Source organism: Bombus huntii, unplaced genomic scaffold (genome assembly GCF_024542735.1).
Source record: "Bombus huntii isolate Logan2020A unplaced genomic scaffold, iyBomHunt1.1 ctg00000173.1, whole genome shotgun sequence".
In the NCBI taxonomy this organism is placed as follows: Eukaryota; Metazoa; Arthropoda; class Insecta; order Hymenoptera; family Apidae; genus Bombus; species Bombus huntii.
Window position 1 is genome coordinate 47,501 of NW_026099411.1, and position 12,500 is coordinate 60,000.

The window sequence follows — 12,500 nt, forward strand, 5'->3', positions numbered from 1 at the left end:
TTAGAATTTTTTCGCACCGTTACGAAAGTACCGAAAGTTCAACTCGAAATAACTCGCCAAAAAGCGTTATAACGTATCGAAATTTTGCGTGAAATCGTTACGTTTCGACGAAATCTAGTCGAAAGTAGCGATTTCACTTTATTTTTTTAAAAAATTTCATCCTCCGGACCAACGTGACCGGGACGTTGGAACTTAGAATTTTTTCGCACCGTTACGAAAGTACCGAAAGTTCAACTCGAAATAACTCGCTAAAAAGCGTTATAACGTATCGAAATTTTGCGTGAAATCGTTACGTATCGACGAAATCTAGTCGAAAGTAGCGATTTCACTTTATTTTTTTAAAAAATTTCATCCTCCGGACCAACGTGACCGGGACGTTGGAACTTAGAATTTTTTCGCACCGTTACGAAAGTACCGAAAGTTCAACTCGAAATAACTCGCCAAAAAGCGTTATAACGTATCGAAATTTTGCGTGAAATCGTTACGTTTCGACGAAATCTAGTCGAAAGTAGCGATTTCACTTTATTTTTTTAAAAAATTTCATCCTCCGGACCAACGTGACCGGGACGTTGGAACTTAGAATTTTTTCGCACCGTTACGAAAGTACCGAAAGTTCAACTCGAAATAACTCGCCAAAAAGCGTTATAACGTATCGAAATTTTGCGTGAAATCGTTACGTTTCGACGAAATCTAGTCGAAAGTAGCGATTTCACTTTATTTTTTTAAAAAATTTCATCCTCCGGACCAACGTGACCGGGACGTTGGAACTTAGAATTTTTTCGCCCCGTTACGAAAGTACCGAATGTTCAACTCGAAATAACTCGCCAAAAAGCGTTATAACGTATCGAAATTTTGTGTGAAATCGTTACGTATCGACGAAATCTAGTCGAACGTAACGATTTCACTTTATTTTTTTAAAAAATTTCATCCTCCGGACCAACGTGACCGGGACGTTGGAACTTAGAATTTTTTCGCACCGCTACGAAAAGGCCGAAAGATCCCCTCCAAATAACTCGTTAAAAAGTGTTAGAAGGTACGAATATTTTTCAAGAAATCGTTATAACTCGATAAAATACGTCGGGATTAAGCGTTTATATCGTCGGCAGACGGATATAAAAACGTTTGGACCGACACGACCGGTCGTTGGAACATAGAAAAATTCCGAGCCGGTACGTTGGGACTTAGAAAAATTCCGAGGGCGAAAAAGTTTTTTCGATTTTGTTCGTTAAAAAGCGTTACAAGGTATGAATTTTTTTGCATAAATCGACGTAACTCGACGAAATACGTCGGGATTAATGGTTTATTTCCGTCCGAGAACGATTTTTAAAAACGGACCTATGCGGCCGGTCGTTCGTACTTAGAAAATTTTCGGACCGAACACTCTTTTTCGATTAATTCGTTAAAAAGCGTTATAACGTACGAATATTTTTCAAGAAATCGTTATAACTCGATAAAATACGTCGGGATTAAGCGTTTATATCGTCGGCAGACGGATATAAAAACGTTTGGACCGACACGACCGGTCGTTGGAACATAGAAAAATTCCGAGCCGGTACGTTGGGACTTAGAAAAATTCCGAGGGCGAAAAAGTTTTTTCGAGTTTATTCGTTAAAAAGCGTTACAAGGTATGAATTTTTTTGCATAAATCGACGTAACTCGACGAAATACGTCGGGATTAATGGTTTATTTCCGTCCGAGAACGATTTTTAAAAACGGACCTATGCGGCCGGTCGTTCGTACTTAGAAAATTTTCGGACCGAACACTCTTTTTCGATTAATTCGTTAAAAAGCGTTATAACGTACGAATATTTTTCAAGAAATCGTTATAACTCGATAAAATACGTCGGGATTAAGCGTTTATATCGTCGGCAGACGGATATAAAAACGTTTGGACCGACACGACCGGTCGTTGGAACATAGAAAAATTCCGAGCCGGTACGTTGGGACTTAGAAAAATTCCGAGGGCGAAAAAGTTTTTTCGAGTTTATTCGTTAAAAAGCGTTACAAGGTATGAATTTTTTTGCATAAATCGACGTAACTCGACGAAATACGTCGGGATTAATGGTTTATTTCCGTCCGAGAACGATTTTTAAAAACGGACCTATGCGGCCGGTCGTTCGTACTTAGAAAATTTTCGGACCGAACACTCTTTTTCGATTAATTCGTTAAAAAGCGTTATAACGTACGAATATTTTTCAAGAAATCGTTATAACTCGATAAAATACGTCGGGATTAAGCGTTTATATCGTCGGCAGACGGATATAAAAACGTTTGGACCGACACGACCGGTCGTTGGAACATAGAAAAATTCCGAGCCGGTACGTTGGGACTTAGAAAAATTCCGAGCGCGAAAAAGTTTTTTCGAGTTTATTCGTTAAAAAGCGTTACAAGGTATGAATTTTTTTGCATAAATCGACGTAACTCGACGAAATACGTCGGGATTAATGGTTTATTTCCGTCCGAGAACGATTTTTAAAAACGGACCTATGCGGCCGGTCGTTCGTACTTAGAAAATTTTCGGACCGAACACTCTTTTTCGATTAATTCGTTAAAAAGCGTTATAACGTACGAATATTTTTCAAGAAATCGTTATAACTCGATAAAATACGTCGGGATTAAGCGTTTATATCGTCGGCAGACGGATATAAAAACGTTTGGACCGACACGACCGGTCGTTGGAACATAGAAAAATTCCGAGCCGGTACGTTGGGACTTAGAAAAATTCCGAGGGCGAAAAAGTTTTTTCGAGTTTATTCGTTAAAAAGCGTTACAAGGTATGAATTTTTTTGCATAAATCGACGTAACTCGACGAAATACGTCGGGATTAATGGTTTATTTCCGTCCGAGAACGATTTTTAAAAACGGACCTATGCGGCCGGTCGTTCGTACTTAGAAAATTTTCGGACCGAACACTCTTTTTCGATTAATTCGTTAAAAAGCGTTATAACGTACGAATATTTTTCAAGAAATCGTTATAACTCGATAAAATACGTCGGGATTAAGCGTTTATATCGTCGGCAGACGGATATAAAAACGTTTGGACCGACACGACCGGTCGTTGGAACATAGAAAAATTCCGAGCCGGTACGTTGGGACTTAGAAAAATTCCGAGGGCGAAAAAGTTTTTTCGAGTTTATTCGTTAAAAAGCGTTACAAGGTATGAATTTTTTTGCATAAATCGACGTAACTCGACGAAATACGTCGGGATTAATGGTTTATTTCCGTCCGAGAACGATTTTTAAAAACGGACCTATGCGGCCGGTCGTTCGTACTTAGAAAATTTTCGGACCGAACACTCTTTTTCGATTAATTCGTTAAAAAGCGTTATAACGTACGAATATTTTTCAAGAAATCGTTATAACTCGATAAAATACGTCGGGATTAAGCGTTTATATCGTCGGCAGACGGATATAAAAACGTTTGGACCGACACGACCGGTCGTTGGAACATAGAAAAATTCCGAGCCGGTACGTTGGGACTTAGAAAAATTCCGAGCGCGAAAAAGTTTTTTCGAGTTTATTCGTTAAAAAGCGTTACAAGGTATGAATTTTTTTGCATAAATCGACGTAACTCGACGAAATACGTCGGGATTAATGGTTTATTTCCGTCCGAGAACGATTTTTAAAAACGGACCTATGCGGCCGGTCGTTCGTACTTAGAAAATTTTCGGACCGAACACTCTTTTTCGATTAATTCGTTAAAAAGCGTTATAACGTACGAATATTTTTCAAGAAATCGTTATAACTCGATAAAATACGTCGGGATTAAGCGTTTATATCGTCGGCAGACGGATATAAAAACGTTTGGACCGACACGACCGGTCGTTGGAACATAGAAAAATTCCGAGCCGGTACGTTGGGACTTAGAAAAATTCCGAGGGCGAAAAAGTTTTTTCGAGTTTATTCGTTAAAAAGCGTTACAAGGTATGAATTTTTTTGCATAAATCGACGTAACTCGACGAAATACGTCGGGATTAATGGTTTATTTCCGTCCGAGAACGATTTTTAAAAACGGACCTATGCGGCCGGTCGTTCGTACTTAGAAAATTTTCGGACCGAACACTCTTTTTCGATTAATTCGTTAAAAAGCGTTATAACGTACGAATATTTTTCAAGAAATCGTTATAACTCGATAAAATACGTCGGGATTAAGCGTTTATATCGTCGGCAGACGGATATAAAAACGTTTGGACCGACACGACCGGTCGTTGGAACATAGAAAAATTCCGAGCCGGTACGTTGGGACTTAGAAAAATTCCGAGGGCGAAAAAGTTTTTTCGAGTTTATTCGTTAAAAAGCGTTACAAGGTATGAATTTTTTTGCATAAATCGACGTAACTCGACGAAATACGTCGGGATTAATGGTTTATTTCCGTCCGAGAACGATTTTTAAAAACGGACCTATGCGGCCGGTCGTTCGTACTTAGAAAATTTTCGGACCGAACACTCTTTTTCGATTAATTCGTTAAAAAGCGTTATAACGTACGAATATTTTTCAAGAAATCGTTATAACTCGATAAAATACGTCGGGATTAAGCGTTTATATCGTCGGCAGACGGATATAAAAACGTTTGGACCGACACGACCGGTCGTTGGAACATAGAAAAATTCCGAGCCGGTACGTTGGGACTTAGAAAAATTCCGAGGGCGAAAAAGTTTTTTCGAGTTTATTCGTTAAAAAGCGTTACAAGGTATGAATTTTTTTGCATAAATCGACGTAACTCGACGAAATACGTCGGGATTAATGGTTTATTTCCGTCCGAGAACGATTTTTAAAAACGGACCTATGCGGCCGGTCGTTCGTACTTAGAAAATTTTCGGACCGAACACTCTTTTTCGATTAATTCGTTAAAAAGCGTTATAACGTACGAATATTTTTCAAGAAATCGTTATAACTCGATAAAATACGTCGGGATTAAGCGTTTATATCGTCGGCAGACGGATATAAAAACGTTTGGACCGACACGACCGGTCGTTGGAACATAGAAAAATTCCGAGCCGGTACGTTGGGACTTAGAAAAATTCCGAGGGCGAAAAAGTTTTTTCGAGTTTATTCGTTAAAAAGCGTTACAAGGTATGAATTTTTTTGCATAAATCGACGTAACTCGACGAAATACGTCGGGATTAATGGTTTATTTCCGTCCGAGAACGATTTTTAAAAACGGACCTATGCGGCCGGTCGTTCGTACTTAGAAAATTTTCGGACCGAACACTCTTTTTCGATTAATTCGTTAAAAAGCGTTATAACGTACGAATATTTTTCAAGAAATCGTTATAACTCGATAAAATACGTCGGGATTAAGCGTTTATATCGTCGGCAGACGGATATAAAAACGTTTGGACCGACACGACCGGTCGTTGGAACATAGAAAAATTCCGAGCCGGTACGTTGGGACTTAGAAAAATTCCGAGGGCGAAAAAGTTTTTTCGAGTTTATTCGTTAAAAAGCGTTACAAGGTATGAATTTTTTTGCATAAATCGACGTAACTCGACGAAATACGTCGGGATTAATGGTTTATTTCCGTCCGAGAACGATTTTTAAAAACGGACCTATGCGGCCGGTCGTTCGTACTTAGAAAATTTTCGGACCGAACACTCTTTTTCGATTAATTCGTTAAAAAGCGTTATAACGTACGAATATTTTTCAAGAAATCGTTATAACTCGATAAAATACGTCGGGATTAAGCGTTTATATCGTCGGCAGACGGATATAAAAACGTTTGGACCGACACGACCGGTCGTTGGAACATAGAAAAATTCCGAGCCGGTACGTTGGGACTTAGAAAAATTCCGAGCGCGAAAAAGTTTTTTCGAGTTTATTCGTTAAAAAGCGTTACAAGGTATAAATTTTTTTACGGGAATCGTTCTATCTCTATTAAATACGTCGGGATTAAACATTTTTATCGATTTTTTCAAAAAATTAGCGTTCGTCGAACTGACACGACTGGGATATTTTTCTAATTTTTTCGTTAATTAACGTTACAAGGTATATATTTTTTTGCATATTTCTACTTATTTTAACGTATTGTAATTGATTATAAACTTATTTTTTGTCCGTATTCGATAAAAGAGTATGTTTACTGATGCAATTTTTCGGTGAAAAAAAAAATTAATTTTTTGGTAAAAATGCATTTCTATTATGTTAATAAAACGTCTGGTAATGTATTTCGATGGTTGGATATTGGCTTTGTATAGTAGTGATCGAGCGTTCGCGAGACTAAGTTCCAGCGTCCCTTCCGAACGGTACGTTGCTACGGAGGTTTTGCACCGTAAGCGCGCGGCCGCTAGCCCGGCCGGCGCCGGCCTTCCGGCTGGCGCTTTCGTATCTATAAGAGAGACGTCGAGCCGGACGGTTCGGTCGGAACAGCGTTGAGCGCGTGGCTATTCTACGGCCTCGGTTGAGAATTCAGTCACCGCTCCTCGAGTCTTAGTGTATTTTACGCTATTTCTCGACTGTTCCTCCGTTCTCGTTCTGGTTTTTTCTCTACACTGCTGCGCCGCGGGTCGCTGTCCTGGACGTAATGACCAAATATCGTGGCAAGGTTCCCCTGAGTCGGGAAGCTGGTGACCTGTGTGTACGTATTCTAACAAAAATTGTTAGATGCGTGTGTGCTTGTACTAACTGAGCATCGATTCATTCAAAAGAGTATAACCGTCTGCTTTCTATAAAAACTTCTGCTTTCGCAGAAGTATCCGATGAGGCGGTAGGAGCGTACTATCTTTGCGTAGTATGTCTTCTGCCGAAAATGTTCTACCGATTGAAAGAATATTCTTACGGTATGTCCAGCGCGACGCACTGGGATACGCGCTTGTTCGTTCAGCGTGAGGTGCGTATACGTGCTTTACCGCTAAGATATTCTAATAAGTCTTTTTACACGAAGACAGCATTATGGAAATGTTCCTTTAGAAGTACGATTCTAAACATTTTATATAAGACTATGAGAAAGAGAGAGAGAGAAGAGAGGAGGTGGAGTTGAGAATTACAAAGTGGCTGCGAGCGGCGTTCGAAGATTATTACTGAACTATGGGTGTATCTCGAACGTCGCTAGGAGATATATTTTATAATATATCTATCTTAAGAACGAAAAGTCTCGTCGTACGGTGCTTACGTCCCACCTACGACACGAAGAGAACTTAAACGAAATTTATAAGAATTGTTATACGAATAAGATCCCTGGTTGATCCTGCCAGTAGTCATATGCTTGTCTCAAAGATTAAGCCATGCATGTCTCAGTACATGCCGCATTAAGGTGAAACCGCGAATGGCTCATTAAATCAGTTATGGTTTCTTAGATCATACCTACATTTACTTGGATAACTGTGGTAATTCTAGAGCTAATACATGCAAACAGATTCCGACCAGAGATGGTAGGAATGCTTTTATTAGATCAAAACCAATCGGTGGCGGATGGCTCGTCTGTCCGTCCATCGTTTGTTTTGGTGACTCTGAATAACTTTGTGCTGATCGCATGGTCATCTAGCACCGGCGACGCATCTTTCAAATGTCTGCCTTATCAACTGTCGATGGTAGGTTCTGCGCCTACCATGGTTGTAACGGGTAACGGGGAATCAGGGTTCGATTCCGGAGAGGGAGCCTGAGAAACAGCTACCACATCCAAGGAAGGCAGCAGGCGCGCAAATTACCCACTCCCGGCACGGGGAGGTAGTGACGAAAAATAACGATACGGGACTCATCCGAGGCCCCGTAATCGGAATGAGTACACTTTAAATCCTTTAACGAGGACCAATTGGAGGGCAAGTCTGGTGCCAGCAGCCGCGGTAATTCCAGCTCCAATAGCGTATATTAAAGTTGTTGCGGTTAAAAAGCTCGTAGTTGAATCTGTGTGTCACAGTGTCGGTTCACCGCTCGCGGTGTTTAACTGGCATTATGTGGTACGTCCTATCGGTGGGCTTAGCTCCTCGCGGGCGGTCCAACTAATATCCCATCGCGGTGCTCTTCACTGAGTGTCGAGGTGGGCCGATACGTTTACTTTGAACAAATTAGAGTGCTTAAAGCAGGCTACCTTCGCCTGAATACTGTGTGCATGGAATAATGGAATAGGACCTCGGTTCTATTTTGTTGGTTTTCGGAGCCCCGAGGTAATGATTAATAGGGACAGATGGGGGCATTCGTATTGCGACGTTAGAGGTGAAATTCTTGGATCGTCGCAAGACGGACAGAAGCGAAAGCATTTGCCAAAAATGTTTTCATTAATCAAGAACGAAAGTTAGAGGTTCGAAGGCGATCAGATACCGCCCTAGTTCTAACCATAAACGATGCCAGCCAGCGATCCGCCGAAGTTCCTCCGATGACTCGGCGGGCAGCTTCCGGGAAACCAAAGCTTTTGGGTTCCGGGGGAAGTATGGTTGCAAAGCTGAAACTTAAAGGAATTGACGGAAGGGCACCACCAGGAGTGGAGCCTGCGGCTTAATTTGACTCAACACGGGAAACCTCACCAGGCCCGGACACCGGAAGGATTGACAGATTGATAGCTCTTTCTTGATTCGGTGGGTGGTGGTGCATGGCCGTTCTTAGTTGGTGGAGCGATTTGTCTGGTTAATTCCGATAACGAACGAGACTCTAGCCTGCTAAATAGACGTAACTTATGGTATCTCGAAGGCCCCCGGCTTCGGTCGGTGGGTTTTTACTACCAACGTACAAACAAATCTTCTTAGAGGAACAGGCGGCTTCTAGCCGCACGAGATTGAGCAATAACAGGTCTGTGATGCCCTTAGATGTTCTGGGCCGCACGCGCGCTACACTGAAGGAATCAGCGTGTTTTCCCTGGCCGAAAGGCCCGGGTAACCCGCTGAACCTCCTTCGTGCTAGGGATTGGGGCTTGCAATTATTCCCCATGAACGAGGAATTCCCAGTAAGCGCGAGTCATAAGCTCGCGTTGATTACGTCCCTGCCCTTTGTACACACCGCCCGTCGCTACTACCGATTGAATGATTTAGTGAGGTCTTCGGACTGGTGCGCGGCCAATGTGATAAGCATTGCCGATGTTACCGGGAAGATGACCAAACTTGATCATTTAGAGGAAGTAAAAGTCGTAACAAGGTTTCCGTAGGTGAACCTGCGGAAGGATCATTAACGATACGATACCAAAAGAATTTGACTTGAACACATATAAAAACTATGAAATATATATCACAATGGTCGGTAAGGAGCCGTACTCCTCCTGTATCGACGAAAGTATATACGACGTATTAACAAGCTATATACTTTAACAAACGAAAACGCCAGGGAGCTTGGCAACCTCCGTTGGCACGAATAGAAATATTCTTAAGGAGGAGACGACCCTCCAGCTACGGAATTATACGAAGAGAAGGTGGCACTCTCTCTCGATCATCGGGATGAAGAGATATATATATACAAGTATAAAAACGAAATGCGAATGAAACTTATTCGAGGCGCCTGCGTGAGGTCGTAAACAGAAAGACCCGCCGTCTCCGAATAAAACATATAACATATAATATATATATATATATGAAATTCTAATAAAAGGGAACTCTAGCTTCGAAAGAGCCAACAAAAGTTAAGGCTCGATATCAAACGAAAAAATTACGATGGAAACCAGGTGTAAAGAGAAATGCAGTCGTGGCGCCTGCGAGAGGCCGTACACAGAAAGACCCGCCGTCACGATCTCGTATTTCGTATTTGCATCGTGGAAACCGTACAAACGAAATATAAAAGTCCATGCAAACTAATAAGAAAATCTCTAAAGTGCCTCGTGTCGGAGTGATCATGCTCGCCTATTCTCTTCTATGTTTCGTGGTCTGTGTTGCGTTTGTTCTCCTCCTAGCAACGGGACATATCGAAGACTCCTCTTTGGGATCGAACGAAGCGTCTAGAACGAGTCGACGAGAGCGAAAGAACTTGTAGCGAGTCGCGCAGAGCGAAAGGATACCGATATACATCTTCGAAGGTTCTCTTCGAAGATCCATGGATACCTTCTGCGTCGACTTCTCTCGTCTCTTTCATCGAAACTCTCGTCGTTCTCGAAACGTGCTTCCTACCCAAAGGGCGTGTGCTCTTCGTATGTCGTTTCGTTCGAAATAACGAAACCACGTGTAACATACTCGTGGATCGGGTAACCTAGAACGAAGACGCATCGCGTGGATGTTGGCCCGCTATGCGACGATGACCGATGATGATGATGATGATGATGATATGATGATGATGTCGATGTCGACGACGACGACGATGAAGACGATGTGTAGCAACGATTCGTAACTAGTCTAGCCGAAGTTCGTTCAGAGGGGAACGCCGCCGGCTTCGAAGCCTCGATGTCGTGAGTCGGACACCCGTGCCGTCGCTAGAGTTTTTCAAACTCTGCTTCTGGATATTGGGACGAAAGACCGCTCGAGGACGACGACAGCCGTGCGTGCGTATCCCATCGAATTTTTTTTACACCACCTGAACGAGACTAAAGTTTCGTCTAGTTGATCGTCTACCGTCGCATAATGTATATTATATACCGTTCAGAGGGGACCGGCTGTCTATCCTCGTTGTCGTGAGTCGGACACCCGTGCCGTCGCTAGAGTTTTTCAAACTCTGCTTCTGGATATCGGGACGAAAGACCGCGCGAGGACGACGGATGCGAGTCCCATCGAATTTTTGACTTACACACTACCTGAACGAGACTTAAAGTTTCATATTATATACCGTTCAGAGGGGACCGGCTGTCTATCCTCGTTGTCGTGAGTCGGACACCCGTGCCGTCGCTAGAGTTTTTCAAACTCTGCTTCTGGATATCGGGACGAAAGACCGCGCGAGGACGACGGATGCGAGTCCCATCGAATTTTTGACTTACACACTACCTGAACGAGACTTAAAGTTTCATATAATATACCGTTCAGAGGGGACCGGCTGTCTTTCCTCGTTGTCGTGAGTCGGACACCCGTGCCGTCGCTAGAGTTTTTCAAACTCTGCTTCTGGATATCGGGACGAAAGACCGCGCGAGGACGACGGATGCGAGTCCCATCGAATTTTTTATTTACACACTACCTGAACGAGACTTAAAGTTTCATCCAGTTTGTCGTCTATCATCGCATATATAATATACCGTTCAGAGGGGACCGGCTGTCTATCCTCGTTGTCGTGAGTCGGACACCCGTGCCGTCGCTAGAGTTTTTCAAACTCTGCTTCTGGATATCGGGACGAAAGACCGCGCGAGGACGACGGATGCGAGTCCCATCGAATTTTTGACTTACACACTACCTGAACGAGACTTAAAGTTTCATATAATATACCGTTCAGAGGGGACCGGCTGTCTTTCCTCGTTGTCGTGAGTCGGACACCCGTGCCGTCGCTAGAGTTTTTCAAACTCTGCTTCTGGATATCGGGACGAAAGACCGCGCGAGGACGACGGATGCGAGTCCCATCGAATTTTTGATTTACACACTACCTGAACGAGACTTAAAGTTTCATCCAGTTTGTCGTCTATCATCTCATATATAATATACCGTTCAGAGGGGACCGGCTGTCTATCCTCGTTGTCGTGAGTCGGACACCCGTGCCGTCGCTAGAGTTTTTCAAACTCTGCTTCTGGATGTTGGGACGAAAGACCGCGCGAGGACGATGGATGCGTGTCCCATCGAATTTTTGATTTACAAGACACACACTACCTGAACGAGACTAAAGTTTCATCGAGTTTATCGTCGCATAACCCGTTCGGAGGGGACCGGCTGTCTATCCTCGTTGTCGTGAGTCGGACACCCGTGCCGTCGCTAGAGTTTTTCAAACTCTGCTTCTGGATATCGGGACGAAAGACCGCGCGAGGACGATGGCTGCGAGTCCCATCGAATTTTTGTTTTTTTTTTTTTTTAAAGAAAAAACACCACCCGAACGGAGATGTGTTCTATCTTTCGTCGATTTTTCATGCTTTCAGTCGGTCGCGTGGTCGCCATCCGTTCGGAGGGGATCGCCGGCTTCGAAACCTCGATGTCGTGAGTCGGACACCCGTGCCGTCGCTAGAGTTTTTCAAACTCTGCTTCTGGATATTGGGACGAAAGACCGCTCGAGGCGGACGGCCGCGCGAATCCCATCGAATCTTTACTATCACCCGAACGATGGAGAGATGCACGCGCGCTGTTTCTTGAATAATTGGACGAGAGAGTAGAATCAAACACATATATAACATGGGCTAGCCACCGTGCTTACTCGTTCGCGAGATCGTGTGCTGTACAGAGGATTCAGAATCGGGTGTATATATCCCCGTCGTTTCCTGACGAACGGAGCTTCGATCTCGATGGTTGTTATATATCATAATGTACTTTACGCCCGGCCGGCGAACGCGCGTATCTTCGCGCGTTCGTCGTTTTCTTTTTTTTTCGAACGTTTTTGTGTCGTCAATCCTATGGCGACTTCTGCGCGTTCGATTCCCGTTGGTCGAACGTGACGGAACTCGGCTTCGCTAGAACCGAGAAGAGTACATTTGAGTATTGAACTGTTGTAAATTTATAAAAGATTACCCTGAACGGTGGATCACTTGGCTCG

The 12,500-nt window shown here is 43.2% G+C and overlaps 2 non-coding genes across 2 annotated transcripts in view; both read left to right on the top strand.

The window, feature by feature from the left end:
* Nucleotides 1-7,169: 7,169 nt before the first annotated feature.
* Nucleotides 7,170-9,092, top strand: LOC126877465 (small subunit ribosomal RNA). The gene has a single exon (XR_007695050.1). It is a non-coding gene; the product is annotated as a small subunit ribosomal RNA (ribosomal RNA).
* A 3,380-nt stretch (nucleotides 9,093-12,472) lies between these two features.
* The window catches only part of LOC126877470 (5.8S ribosomal RNA), a 155-nt gene continuing 127 nt past the window's right edge, over nucleotides 12,473-12,500 (top strand). The window contains exon 1 of the ribosomal RNA XR_007695054.1: nucleotides 12,473-12,500. This exon is cut by the window's right edge and continues 127 nt beyond it. This is a non-coding gene — a ribosomal RNA (5.8S ribosomal RNA).